The following is a 15,887-nucleotide window of genomic DNA, read 5'->3' on the forward strand; positions in this document are numbered from 1 at the left end:
AAATGGAGGTACTGGTGTGAACATTGGAACTTGAAACTAGATTGTGAGATCTGGATACAGGAACTATTTCATGATCCTTTGGAGGCCTTTTATCACTTAGCACAGAGAAGGTATAAGCAAATTCTTGTTGAATGAATAAATAGGAGACTTTTTCCTTAGTCAGAGGCCTGAGGATAGATTCTATCACTAAGAACCTTTAATATGCTAAACTTTCAGAGAAGTAAAAACACTACTGTAGTAGACAGAAAATTGACTTCTACAGCTAACTAGTTGGGTAAGTCATTCAAATTCTCTGGTCTTTGGTACTTTACACATCACATGAGAAGTTTGAAATGCCCCATCTAACACTGTAACTTTATGATTCTATGAAATCAAATCCAGTTATTCAGATCATACAACTCTTTGATATCTTTCTTGTTATGCAATAACACAGAACTTTGAAAAAAAATGTGGCTTAGAAAGAAACGCATAACTCAAAGTTTTTTTTCTTTTTTAAAGAACTACCCATCTCTTAAAAGGCAGCTAACTTGAGGGTTCTTGGGTATATTGTCAGAGGATGGAATTCAAGTCTTTATTGAATGCCAGTGACCTTTGCAAATGTGACATGACCTGATGCCTAGTCTTATCCTTTAGTTGTGTATGTTGGGAAAGAGGGTAGAACTGCTGAGGTTAATACCAGTCAGGTGTCTGATCAGATCTTTTAATGTCTCTGGGTTTCAGTTTGATCTGTATTTAAATAAGTAAGCTTGTTGTAAACTTCTCTCAAAGTAAAAAACAGTAAGTATTGTAAGTGAAAGCAGGTGAAGCATAGGAAACTCCTCTGAAGAAAAACTTTTCTCAGTTATTTCGTGTTTGCTTTCTTCTCCTATGGAGCAGAACTAGAGAAGAAAGATAAACTAGAGGAGACAAAGCCTTCTTTCTTTCATTTTTAGGGGTCTGGGAGTTGATGAGCATCCCTGTTTAGGGACCTGGAGTGGGCAAATTAGGGAGCAGGAAGTAAGACAGGCCTGATATTCCTGAAAATGCTTGAAAGCAGCACAGAATCCTTAAGTTTTGGAGGGACCACTCAACTGAGATCTCTAGTCCTATTCTCATGGGATGTGACACCTGAACCTTCACCATAAATGGAATAGAAATGAGTCAACTGATTTTGCTGAAGGGACCCTGTGAAGATCTAGGAGCTTCAGGAAACCACGAGGGATCTGTCATGAGAGTCCTTAGCAGCTCTTGGAGTCACAGACATGAATTATTTCAAATGAAATTAATAGTGAGAAATAGGGACTGTGTGAGCAGCATATCCTTAAAAATGACCCTCAGAAATGGCAGCTAAAATTTGGCAAAACCATTTTCACAATTTTGAGGCTCGATCAACAAATGAGAAAGTGGTAACTTTTGTGAGTAGTCATTTCTAAGGTTCCAATTTTTTTATTCCAAGAAGACTATGAGAATGAAGACATATACAAGAAGTTACACTTTTCCTACCAGTGTCAGCTGCTCCTTGGTCATATCCTGATTTGCCTTGACTATAGTAATTTGGGTATTAGCACAGAGTTCAAGGTAGGCAAGAATACATTTACTCTGTGGAGGTTCAGGTTAAGAGTGGTCATAAAATCCTTCCTCAGGCTGATGACCATGATTCGGGTCACCAGAAAGAGGCCCAGCCAAGGTCCCTGGGCTTCATAAAGGTTATAGCACATACTCAACTCTCAGTCATCTATCCAATATTGCTCAGCCTCCAATGGCAGACCCAAAGGCACAGGCCATCTGTTCTTAGCATGGCAGCTCATAATCAAAGTGTGACCCAGAGCCCAGATCCTATGCCCCAGGTTTTGGGTGAACATAAGAAAACAATAAGAAAAATGAAAGGGGCCCAGAGAAGCTTGTAATAATGACTGAGAACTTAACAAAAGCTTAGGTGAAATCTATGTTGGACTATTTTTACTTCTAAAAGGAAAAAGAATGCCTGAATTAATATTTTTGTAGACACTGAAGACATCTCAAATCTCTAGTATAGAGACAAGCACATAGTAGGTGCTCAATACAAGTTTTGTATTTGCATGAATAAATAAATGAAATTATTGAGTATTTTAGGGAGTTGGAGCAAGACAAGAGAGGGGAGATCATGGGCCCTGGAGTACAATTCTGACTTATCCAGGTGTTTCCAGGGTAAATTGTTTAATTCTTATAAATCTCCATTTTCTCCCCCTGAAAATAGGAAAAAAATAATGCCTATTTCACAGGGATGTCAGTAAGGATGAAGTGTGTGTGTGTGTGCGTGTGTGTATGTACATGCTTAGTACTGTTTGGCCTATAGTAGAGAGCCAAAAAGTATGCTTGTTTGGCTCTTCGTGGTCTAAGGGAACTCTAGAGATCTGGGGATCTTCTGATTAAGAGTAATGCAAATAATTAAAGAATACAACCTATATCACATGAGGACAGATGGATGGATTGGAAAAGAGAAAATTTAAGGATAATTTCATAACTGAGAAATGTTCAAGCCAGAGTCACAGAAAGTCAGAGTGGTCTTGAAAGAAACATAGAGAAGCCTTGTTTTTTTGTTTGTTTGTTTGTTTTTTTCTTTTATAGATAAGGGCTCAGGGGACAAAGATGTATTTTCCCAAGATCATGCAGGACTACCCTTGTTCTTCTGACTCTGTTCAGTGACTTCTACCACCTCAACCACCCTGAGTTACCTCCTCCCCAGTGTAGAGCTTTAAGAAGGCCACTTTTCATCTATTCTCTTATATCATAAAGGTCAGAATAAAAAGAAAACAGTAAGATAGACCTGGGAGGAAAGAAATACTTTTCAAAGAAAATTCCCCATCTAGCTTTTAGGTTCAATATGTCCTTGAGTCTCTCTATCTCTCCTGTGAGATGAGCTCTCTTGTACCATGTCACTCAGGGAGGAAGATGAAGTAAGTGAAGAAATTTATGTCACTTGTTCTTTAAGCTGACATCCTTCCCTAAACCTCATCCTAAGCATTCTTTTCATTCAACAGGCCATCCAGTGAGCTCTTAACAGTCACCCCTACCCTGCAAGTATAAATATACTGCACACTATTACGTTAGATCTTCTGTGTCTTTTTGTTAGTCACAAAAATCCTATGAACTCTGTGTCTCCATAAAGACTATTTTTCTTTCTTGCAGTTAATTCTTGAATATTCACTATTCTTTGAAGATTGTTCCATATATTTTGAAGATATAACATATGTTATATTTCAATTTAAAAAGGTAGAATTCGAATTACGGAATTCTCTTACAAGATTCAAAAAAGATGCACCTAAAACGTCAGTGTTGGAGATATGTATTTCGGAGAAAAAAGGAAAATGTTTCCAGGTGAAAACCTTAGGGAAAAAAACACCATCAAACCTTGTCAGCTTGGTTCCCAAATGCTTCTGTGCCCAACCACAGACATTAAATAAACTAAAATGTATTCTAGAGAGAAATCAAACTTCGTATTGTAAAAATGACCTATTTATTACAAAATCCCTTTGCTTTGCCAGCAATGGAAACCTGCTTCACTATACACCTGACTTTAATGTGCATATACTCAAGGGTGAAACAAGATGCAATAAACCAAGTAGACAAAGTAATCCAGGGACTCTGTGACAGTCTCATGGGCTCATCTACAATAGCAGCCTCTAACCTAATTTCATTTGAATTTGAAGAAAACAGCAGCAATGGACAAATAAGATGCAACTGGAAGCACGGTAAAACATAAAACATTTTATGATTTAAACACTATAAATGCCATAAATACGAAAAAAGCAAAATAGAATCAAAACCACTAGTGAATTCTCATGCTTTTACCATAATAACTGTCATGTTTCAAGTATTTAATTTCAGTCTTCAGTCTTATTTCATTATATCATAAGGAAGAGTGCTGAGTTGGGACTGAAATGTAGGAAAATGGTGGCTCTTCAAATTGGATTTGTAGTAGAAACAAATGGGAAGTTAATAAGATAAAGCAAGAAGATTAAACATGGAGCTGATCCAGATAGAGGAGGGCATAAGTATATAGTAGTTCTGGGACAAACCTCTAAGGAGCTAGATTGTCATCACTGGTACCATGTATTGTTTTCCTAGACTGAGGACATAACAGATCCAATAAATACTTTGTGACATGCATTATGCTCTCAACTAAGATGAATTAGATACGAATGAGTTCCTATTTCAATGAGGGAGAAAGAAGTAGAAGCAACAATTTAAAATAGCCTAATATAGTAAGGCATACATATTATCCTATAAGTCTAGGACAAGCCAATATAACACTGTAATACTTAGATCCTAAATTTGCCTGATGCAATTTTCTGATTGCTTGATCTTCAAATTTCCCCTGCCCCAACTACTCTCTTTATTGAGGTATAATTTACCAGCAATAAAATGTACAGATTTTAAGAATACAGCTCAATTAGTTTTGGCAAATGTATATACAAATTTAACCAATACAATAATCAAGATATAGAACATTTCTATAATCCAAATCAGCTTCTACCTGTACTGATTTCTATCATCCTAGCTTATATTTCTTTATTTTTGATTCATATAAATGGAACCACACAATACACATATTTTTATATTTGGCTTGCTTCAGTAAAAAAAAAAAGTCTATGAAATTTATTCACATTATTGTATATATTTGTAGTTCTTTTTATTGTTGAGTGTTGTTCCATTTATGAATATGGCACAATTTGTTTATTCATTCTCACACTGAAAAACATTTGGGTTGTTTCAGTTTGGGCTATTATAAATAAAGTTGCTATAAACTTTCTTATTAAGTCTTTGTGCAGATTTTTTTTCTTGGACAAATACAAAAGAAGGGAGTTGTTGAGTTCACACATTTTATTCGTGAACACTTATTTTGATTAATCTCTTGGCAATCTAGATCACATATTTGAATACTTTTTGCTGAAAAGTTTGATTAGCTGTATGTTTCTTGAGGAATGGTGTATTTCTTAAGAATGTATACAAAATGTCTTTGTTTTTTATGTACAGATGATACACCTTTGAAATCCATCTCCTTCTCTCTTATCTACTATTAAGGTCATTGCTCTAGACTGGACTTTATCATCGTTCACTGTACCTTGAAGTAGGGACAGTAGCTTTTCATCATTATGACACCAGTGCCATAAGTTAGCAAATATTTGTCAAATAAAATGTATGTTTCTGTTGAGTCATCCAAACTTATATTTCATTGGTACATTTAGTTACTCTCTCTTATCCACAACCCAACCTCATCAGCACAAAATGAAAGTTACAAGAGCCAAGAATGAACATTCAAATCCCAGATGGAGCTGATGAGGCAGCAAATATAAAGAAAAGATGTCCAAAACATTAACTACACAATCCCATAAAATGATAGTGTAACTACACTATAAAAAACAACAAATTAAGGAATAAGAGCCCAACAGAACATTGCTTGACAAATGCTGAAGATACTAAACTAGAATAAATCAGAAGTGACATCCCTTTACAAGAGGATAGGGAGAAATTGGTTGGATTTATGTGTCGTCTGTTGTTGAAATAACTTGATAAACATCACTGCCATTGGGAGTGTTTACAGCAGAATGTGGTGTTGCATTTTAATCAAGCCACAAATGATAGTTTTTAGAGGTGGAACTTAGCAAAATCCTACACACACACACACACACACACACACACCTCCAAAAGTCAATACCATGAAAGATTCTAGCAAGAAGTGGTAGTCATCATTTAGATTTACTTGGTTATAAAGGAAAAAAACAAGTAATTCATAGATCTTTTCTCTTGAATTAACTAAGTGTTTGGAGCTTAGTAGATGCTATCAGAATGTGGCTACCCAAGGACCATATCCTCCTCTGAATTTATGCCTTTCCTGCAGTGATTCCTTCCCAGGTATTTCATCTTATGCTGTCCTCTTGTTGACAAGTTCTTTCATACTGTACATCCAATTTACCAAGAAATCCATCAACCTTTTAAATGTATCCAGAATATGACCACTTTTCTCCACTTGCGCCCTAGTCCCTGTTACCATCCTCTCCCACCTGTATTAATAATATGCTCTGCTATCTGGTACCCCAGCTTTCATCCTGTTCCTCTACAACTGATTCTCAAAAGGGCTGACAGCATGATTCTTCGAAAAGATAAGATAGATCGTTGTTACTCTATTTCCATCGGAATACTTCACCTCTGACCATTCCATTTCTTTATACCCTTCACTCTTGCTACCCAGACCTCCCTGACATTCCTTGAACATTCCAGGGGTACTCCTGTGCTGTAGAACTGTGACAGTATTTCCCTCCTCTTACTCTTACTTAACCACCTTCAAAACTTTGTAACAGGTCACCTTCTCAGTGAAGTCTGCAGACCACCTTCATCAAATCCCAACACCCAGCTACCTTCCCAGTCCTCCATATACCACAGCACTATCACATTGTTTTTATATATTTACTTACTTATTAAATATATTATTTATTGTCTCTCTTCCCTAATTATCTCCACAAAGGTAAGCTCCATAAATTCTCGTGTATTTTGTTCACTGATATCCCAAATGTGCAATGTTTAGCATATAGTAAGTTGAACAAATGAAAAATCTTGCATTAGATATTTCTGGGAAGGAATATCTCCCTTGAGGTTAATATCAGTATGGAAAATTTAGAAAATATATTGAAAGATACTATTAGAATCATTGTTGTAGGTTAAATTTTAAATTCTATGTAGAACTCCAGGTAAATATTATCTTACCTGGAAGTGAAAGAGGGCTTTTAAAGGAAGAAAAATCTATAATTTTTCCAGGCAGTTCATCTAGTATATTATATTGTTAGAAATGCCTCAAAATTGAGAACAGTAAGTTATTTTTTACCCTGCAAGAAAAATGCTGTTATGTTCTGGTGCTGATATTTCTCAAATTCAGTGGTTCATGGCACATGGGATGAATGCTGTGGGCCCTACAGGAAGGGATTATACATCACATTGTTCAAGCATTGACATTGTTCTAAGAATTTATAGCATCATATCTAAAACAGAAGATGTGCTTTCCACATATTAGTCTTTCATATACTCCTACTGCTTGAATTTAGATATTGTTTTTCTTTAAATTAACCCATTAAAAATTAAGTGTATCTATCTAAACAACTGAAGCTTTATACCACTACCACGAATGGAAAATTGGTATCACTTACTGTAAATAGAAGAGACAAATAAAAATATCTATATGATAATAAAAATAATATATTAAATTCTAGTTAGATACTATTGTCAGACCAGTGTTTGAGTTTAAGGTCTTTCTCTGTTGAAAATGGAGAAAATATTTAAAAAATATGTAAATATATGATTCCATACAAAAACTTTCTTTTGACATTATCGAAAGAATAGAAAGAGAATATAAAAGTGATAACTGTCTCACTGTGTGATTCAGTGTTACTAAACTTTGTGTCCAGATTTCCCCTAAAATTGCCTCTTATGTCTCCTAGGTCCATAAGGTAGGTAAGATGGACTATAAAGTCCAACACCTGGATTTAAATGCTGACTTCCATCACTTACTGACTCTGTAACTTTGAGCTTGAGACATCACCTCTCCCAGTTTCATTTTTTCCTCATCTGTGAAATGAGATAACTGGTGCCTATTTTACAGACTGATATGACAGTTAAATGATATAATATGGGAAACCACCAAGCATGTGCTCTAAAATGTTAGTTCCCTTCTGGGAACTAGGCCTTTAATTCTTGACTTTAATTCTCTTGGCCTTCAATTTCAATGACTAATCCTCCCTGTTCAGGCCACCCTTGAGTCCTCACAGTCAAAGTTTCAAAGTTCTATTTAGTGAGTTGGTGATTTATATTTTGTAGTTGACATTTATATCAATATGTTGTTATAGTTTGAGGGAGGGGGTTTGTTGTGGATATTCTTTCTTTTAAGTTGGTTTTACTAATACATAATTTACATTTAGTGAAATTCATGATTTTTAGTGTGCAGTTCTGTGACGGCTACACAGTTTGGTAAGCACCACCACCTGCATGTGCTTTTAAAAAAAATTTTTTTCACCTATCCCCCCACACACACCTCCCCTTTGAAAAAAACCATCATTTGTTCTTATGTACTGAGTTCTTTACTAGTTTGGTTTTGTTCTTTTTTTTTTTTTTTAGATTCTATAAGTGAAATCATACTTTTTTGCATGTTCTTTTAAAGTCAGCTTCCACTCTAGGCAACCATTGATAGATTTTTTGTTCTTGTAGTTTTGCTACAAGTCAGTTGGGCTAATTTGTTTGAGAATAAGTCATCAAAATTGGGGAAATTTGGAAAGGTCAACACTGACTCACCAAGAACATCCAACATTTCCAATTTTCTCCTTTATCACATATTTGACCATGATTCCTTCTTCCACTGTGAGAGTCACACACATTCCAGGTAGAGGCAATTGGCATTTGGAATATAATTTCTCCATCTGTACAAAAGCAAGGGCAATTGGGGGCTAATGCATGTCTTTAAATTCACATAACTACTAAAATGGCCAATTAAAATTACTTGAATAATTCAAAGGTATATACAAGAAAATAAGAAAAATCTGCTAACCAAGAAAGGTACAATTACTTTACTTCTTCATGAAACACCAATTGAATTCCACATTTTGAAAAGATAAGATGACAATAAATATTCATATGTTTCACATATTTTAAAACAAAAGCTAGGGAGAAAAATGCAGACTACAGGGAAAGTCTATGGTTTAAATTCCCTTTACAGATTTTATAATAACCTTTATCTTCCCACATTTTTTCCCTTTATTAGTATCATGAGACAGCCAGACTTAATTACCTCCTTTTAAATTATGTTTCTTATTTCTTTCTTTGGCTCATTTACTTGTTTATTCTTTTAGATGTGGATTGATGAGGTTGGAGCAGAAAAATGAAGACAAGGAAATTCTTTTTGTGTCACTTTTTATGAGAGAAGTTAGATTTTATTTTCTTATTTAGATTGCAAAAAAAGTTCGTTAGCTTGAAGGTGTGGGTGGCAAAGAAATTATTCTTTGAAGGAAAAAGGGCTTATTCATTCAATAATTATATCTGTTAGTGCAGAAAGGATCACTATATAAACAGGGTGCTGAGACAATTAAATATTAGGAAAAAAATCAAGTTACATCACTTCTCACCCTAGAATAAAAATAAATTCAAGATAGACTATAATTTAAATGTGAAAAATATAAATAAATCTGAAGAAAATATAATTGTTTATCCGATGTTAGAATGTAAAAAGAAGAAACTGCAATAGAAAAACAACCATAGGTCTGCAAAAAATAATAAAAATAAAGACAAAAAAGCCAAAGAAATTATCTTACAGCAAATAAAATTATTATAAACATGTAACATATATCAAACATTCATACTAAATAAAGAAAACATTTACATCTCATTTGAAATTGGCCAAAAAACATAAACAAGTAATTCAAAGAAGAAATAAAAATTAATAATAAATACAGGAAAAAATTCTATCTCACAAGTAATAAAAATAAAGTGATAGCTTCTGGTTCTGGTCAAGACAAAATAAGCACATCCCACCCTACTTCTCCTGCTAGTTACAACTAAAATTCTGGACCCCCATAAAGCAATTCTTTGAAGATTTTGAAAGGTGGAATCAAGAAGATGGTTGGGCTAATAAGCAAGACTTAACAGTGAGTTCCCTGGCATCATTCTTTTCTTATCTATATCTTGGTCTGGATGCTGGAGCTGCTTGCAACTCATAACCATTAATGAGTACAGAATAAAAATAAAGTCTCAGGGAAAATCTGCTCCCTTTATTCAGAGGACTGAGAAGAGAGAGGCCCTGTAGAATGGAATCCTGTTACTCAACTCCCACTACTAACACCACAAAAGAAAGCGTCCCCCTCTCACTCCCCACCAGCACAGCTGTGTATTCAGGCAGTATCCCTTTCTTTGCCTCTCCCCATTGAGTGCATCCGACAAAGAGTGTTGTAGAGGAGCCCTACCAACTCATTCCTTCCTACACTTCCTACACTGGGCAAATGCCAGTAAAGATGTGGTGACCCACCCCCATCCCCTGACATGATTGCTGCACTCACAGAGAAGTGGAACTCTATAGGATTGTCCACTCCCTTCACTAAACAAAAATCTGCAGAGGCAGCATCTACTTCCCTCATCCCCAAACTGGAGAGTTGGGGAGGATCACTGAGAAGAGGGGGTTAGAGAAAGAGATTCTTTAATTTGTATATGCAGTCCCAGGCTGACCCCGAGGTGGCCCGTGCATGAAACGGACCAGAATGAACACAGCGAACACTTTGAGAACTTGATTATGGTATTAAAAAAAGGCACCCAGGTTTCAGGTTTGCCTCTAGGTAGTACAGAAGTGGGACAGATCAGAATAGCACTTCAAAAACTTTAAAATGAAATTGGCATTTGAACCATAGCCCCCATGATTATAGATACAAAAATTCTCTAAAAAAAATTAGCGAATATATAAAAAGAATAATACATCATAGCCAAGTGGTGTTTATTCCAGAATACAAAGTTGGTTTGACACTGAAAAACAAATTAATGCAATCTGTCATGTGTACAGTCTGCAAAAGAAAATTTGATTGAGGCAAAAAAAGTCTTTGATAAAATTTAATACCTATTCATGCTAAAAACTCTCAGCAAAGTGGAAACAGAAGGAAACTCCCTCAACATGATAAAAAACAACTATAGAACCTGGAGCTCACATTATATTCAATATGACAGATGGAATATTTTTTCCCTAAGATCAAGAATAAAGCAAGTATGCCTGCTCGCATCACTCCTATCCAACGTAAAGATGTTCTAGTTTGTACACTAGGGCAAGCAAAAGAAATACAATTTGGAAAGGAAGAAATATAATTTTTCTCTTTATGATTAGGGGTTAGGCAAATAGTTCTTAGCTATGACATCATAACCATGATCTATAATACAGAGTTTATAAATTAGACTTTAACAAGCAAATGCTTTTGTTCTGCTAAGGCACTGTTAAGAGAATGAAAAGATAAGCTATAGACTGGGAGAAAATATTTGTTAATCATATGTCCAATGGATAACTTCTCATCAGAATACATAAAGAATTCTCTGAACTCAACAGTAAGAAACTAAGAAATCCAATTTAAAAATGGGTAAAATACTTGAATATACACTTCACCAAAGACATACAGATGGCAAATAAGCAAACAAAAAGATTTCAGCATCACGAGGGATATACAAATTAAAGCCACAATAAGATACTACGATGGACTATTAGAATGGCTAAAATAACAAAATACTGAAATTATCAGGTGCTCATGAGATGGCAGAGCAACTGGATCTCTCTTACATTACTTGTGGAAATGTAAAATGGTGCCACCATTCTGGGAAATAGTTTGGTAGTTTTTTATAAACAAATACTTATCATATGACTGAGCAACCCCACTCCTGAGTCTACCATGGAGAGATGAAAACTTCTATTTACACAGACACCTATACTTAAATGTTCATAGCCTAAAATGAAACAAATCAAATGCCCTGCACTCGGTGTACAGATAAACTGTTGGATATTCATATCATGAAAGACCATACAGGACTTAAAACAAACTATTAACACACATGACAACATGGATGGCTTCCAAGAGCGTAATCCTGAAGGTAGAAGCCAATCTCACATCAAAAAAGTGCGTCGTTTCACTTGATGTAAAACTGCCAAATGACAAAATCATAGTGACAGAGAACAGATTAGTGGCTGCCACAGGGGTTATGAATGGGAAAGTGAGTGGCTATAAAGGGATAACACAATGGAGTGTTCATGGAATAGCTCTATATTCTAATTGTGGCAGAGGTTATACAAATCTACACATGTAATAAAATTAATAGAACTATACATTCTATCCACCTCCAAAAAATAACAAAGGGGAAACTGCACAAAAAAAATCCAACAAATCCCAAATAACACTGGTCATTTAGGTGTTACTATTGTACCAATGTCAAACTCTTGGTCTTGAAAACTGCACTAAGGTTATTCATATATGATGTTATCCTTGAGGGAAGCTGAGTAAAAGCTACATGGAGACTCTGTATGTATTTCTAAAAGCTTTTTAAAAAAGAAATATAATCTTATATGTTTTTTTATTATTATTTATTATTATTTATGCCTACAGCATCTGGTCTTCCTAGGCGGTCTCCCATCCAAGTACTAACTAGGCCCAACCTTGCTTAGCTTCTGAGATCAGACATGTTCAGGGAGGCATGGCCATAGACCATGGACCGTGGCTCCACTGGGGCGTGAACCCAGGACCTTCTACGTGTAAAGCAGACTTGGTAGCCGCTACACTATGGAACCATGTCTTAATCCTATATTTTTATCGAGATATAATTGACATAATATTATATTAGTCTTAGGTGTACAACGTAATGATTCAATATTAAGAGCTTTTCGAAGTACCATATACATACCACAAAATTCACTCACTTTAAGTATACAATTGAATGGTTTTTACTAAATTTACAGAGTTGCAAAACCATTACCACTATTTTTAGAACATTTTCGTCACTCTCAAAAGAAACATGCTTATTCGTAGTCACTCCCTTATCCCATCCCCAGTTCCAGGCTACTTTCCGTCTCTATACGTGTGCCTTTTCTAGTCTCTGTGTTATTTTTGCAACTTCTGTGATAGTATAAAATTTCAAGGTAAAAATGTTAAACATAATTTTTAAACTTGAATATTTGTCTTTTTTTTATATTTCAGTAAAATTTTCTGGTAAAATTAGAAACCCAAGATATCTCAACACAGGACAGGGAAAAATCAACTATTAGTGGCAATTAATTCACCATAGGAAACAGTAAGAAGTAAACAAGGTATGTAAGGCATTTACAAGCTTATTTCTGTAAGTGATATAAAATGATATTTCTAAAAATTCCTACAAATTTTAAAGTGTCAATGGTAAAGTAGAGAAACAACATTAAAATTTTAGATTAAAATTCTAATAATCATGTTGATGAACATTAAAGTATTTCTCAAAGCCTTTTACCAAAAGGAAATTCTGATCAGAGAAAAAAACAATATAAGAATTTCATAGAAGAGAAAAAAATAAACTCAAGAGCTAATACATTATTATAAAATTGTACTTCGAGATCTTCTGTAAATTCTAAAGCTACTGTATATATGTTTATATGCATGTATAAGTGTATATATGCACATATATACATACACGTACGTATATATTTAGTAGATACATGTTTTACAACAATGATAGTGCTTTAAAATATCAAAATTCTGAGTTTATTCAGACCAAATAAAGAAAATACACATATTTTTGTTTTCAGATAATAAAAAATGCCTTTTAAAATAAAGCAATTTTAACCTAATACCTTATTTAAGAGAACACCTTATTCAAGGGAGTACATATGGGTGTACATTTTTTAAAAAGCAATCTTATAATATGTATCAAAAGCCTTAAACTAGTTCATTACTTGGTTTCAGAAATCACCTTTGTGAGGAAATGTGAGGTATGGACAAGAATAGTGTGCAAAGATGGACCCTATATCTTTACATTTTAATGGTGAATGGTTTTTTAGAAAAAAATATTTGCATTATAATGTTGAAAATTTTGAAAAAGTCTAAATCTACATTGTAGAAGATGAGTTAAAAATTGTGTTAAGTCCACATAATAAAATTTTTAAGGTAGTCTTTAAATATTATATTTGTGTGAACAATATCATAATGGTAAGATGCTTATAATATAAAATAAATTTACAAATCAGTGTACAAAACTACATATATGCATATGTTATATATAAACATTCATATTTTCCTTAATTTATGCTATTTAATATACATTTAATAAAATGTTAATAAATATATTTTTAAACTTACATGTAGATTATATATTATATATATTTTAGATATCAGTATATTAAATATCTATTTTAGACATTTATATATTTATTTATATATTTACTACAATATTGATAGTAATTATTCCGAATGGCGGGATTATGAATTACTTTCAGTTTATGCTTTATATTTTTGTCACATATGGGAGCATGCTTAATATTATGATCAGAAAAATACTATGCCTCAAGAGTGAGGAGACTTGGTGATTAACTTCTATGTTGCCACTAATCAGCCAACTCCAGATGAATTATTAAAACATCCCAGTTTTCAAGTATCTCACCTGTTACAGAAGGAATTAGCTTATGTTGTTTGAGAGTTTCCTTTAGCTCTGTTATTTTACCATTTGATTACCTAATACGTGTGAGGCATTCTACGAGGCAATACAAAATGGACCTTAATGTCCAGTCAGGAGGAAATGATTGTATACATAGAAATCCATCTAGCACCAGGGGGAACTTGCTGAGTGCTATGAGGGTTAGTCAAGGAGAAGCCACATCTGGCAGGGTGAACAGAAACATTTTTATGAAGGAATTAGCACAATCAGCCTTATCTCTTCTATTCCCAGTTCAGCTGATTTTCTCCTCTATAATTTTCTCAATTGGCTTCCAATTTTATTCCATTAGTAGTTTGGATCATTATTCGTTTTTATTTCAATTTCCTCCACAGTGAGCCCTGTCAGCAGCCAAAGAGTGACACAAAACCAGTGAATTGGAATCCAAAAGAACAAATCGCAGCTCAGTTAACAAACATGTTGGCTAAATGCCGGCCTCAGTAGGAAACAGTCAGCCAAAATATTTATCAACAAGATTTTAATTCTACAGTTTGATTTAAATTTCTGCTCAGCTGAGTGTGTGTTATATCTATCTAGCTGGTAACTCTAGAATTCTAATCAAAGGACCTTCAAAGCAGCTATACAAATATTGGTATTAGCATTTCAGTTGCCAACCTCAGATGGTATGGCTCTTGAACACATTCAGACACCACCCTGAGTCGTTGGCAGCCCTTTAAGATATCCTTTAGAGTGTTTATTATCTGGCTTTTTGCATCATTCCAGTTGTATGTCCCTCACCTCCCTGTTGTGGGCTTCTAGAACACAAATGTTAGTGTTTTGTTTTGTTTTTTTAATAAATTTATCTATTTAAAATAGTTTCAAGTATACAGTACATTGGTTACACATTTATATTGTTCATAAAATGATTCCCCCAATTGCTCCCTCCCTCCCCTGGCCCTCCACTTAGCCATCATATTAATGCTAATTGCATTCCCTGTGCCATGCTCCCCATTCTTGTGCCCAACTATCAACTACTAATTTGTACTTCTTTAACCTTTCACCCCATTCTCCCAGCTCCTTAACCCCCCTCCTCTCTGTCAGTCACCAAATTGTCCACTATTTTTGTGAGGTTTTTTTTTTGATTAGTTTGTTCTTTTTGTTCCTTAGATTCCACATATAAGTGAAATCATATGGTATTTATCTTTCTCTGTCTGACCTATTTCACTTGGCATAATAACCTCTAGGTCCATCCATGTCCTTGCAAATGGTAGGATTTCATTTTTTTTTAATATATACATATTCCATTGTATATATGAACCATAATTTCTTTATCTAATTGTCTGTTGATGGGCATTTAGGTTGCTTCCATATCTTGGCTATCGTAAATTGTGCAGCCATGAGTATTGGGGTGCATAGACTTTATGAAGTATTGTTTTGGTTTTCTTTGGATAAATACACAGAAGTGCAATTGCTGGGCCAAAAGGTATATCCATTTTTAATTTTTTGAGAAATCTCCATACTGTTTTCCACAGCCGCTGCACCAATTAGCAATGCCACTAATAATGTATGAGGGTTCCCTTTTCTCTGCATCTTCACCAACACTTGTGATTTTTTGATATATTAATGATAGGTGTGATATCTCATTGTGGTTTTAATTGGTATTTCTCTGATGATTAGAAACCTTGAGCATCTTTTCATATGTCTGTTAGCCATATGTATTTCCTCTTTGGAGAAGTATCTGTTCAGGTCTTCTGCTC

General features: G+C 34.5%; 1 protein-coding gene and 1 pseudogene across 2 annotated transcripts in view; both read right to left on the reverse strand.

The window, feature by feature from the left end:
• CPNE4 (copine 4) overlaps positions 1–15,887 on the reverse strand; it is a 412,001-nt gene that overhangs the window by 234,525 nt on the left and 161,589 nt on the right. The window lies entirely within an intron of this gene.
• Positions 12,114–12,222, reverse strand: LOC120582656 (uncharacterized; annotated as a pseudogene).

The sequence above is a fragment of the Pteropus medius genome, unplaced genomic scaffold, assembly GCF_902729225.1.
Source record: "Pteropus medius unplaced genomic scaffold, Ma_sr-lr_union100, whole genome shotgun sequence".
Taxonomy (NCBI): domain Eukaryota; kingdom Metazoa; phylum Chordata; class Mammalia; order Chiroptera; family Pteropodidae; genus Pteropus; species Pteropus medius.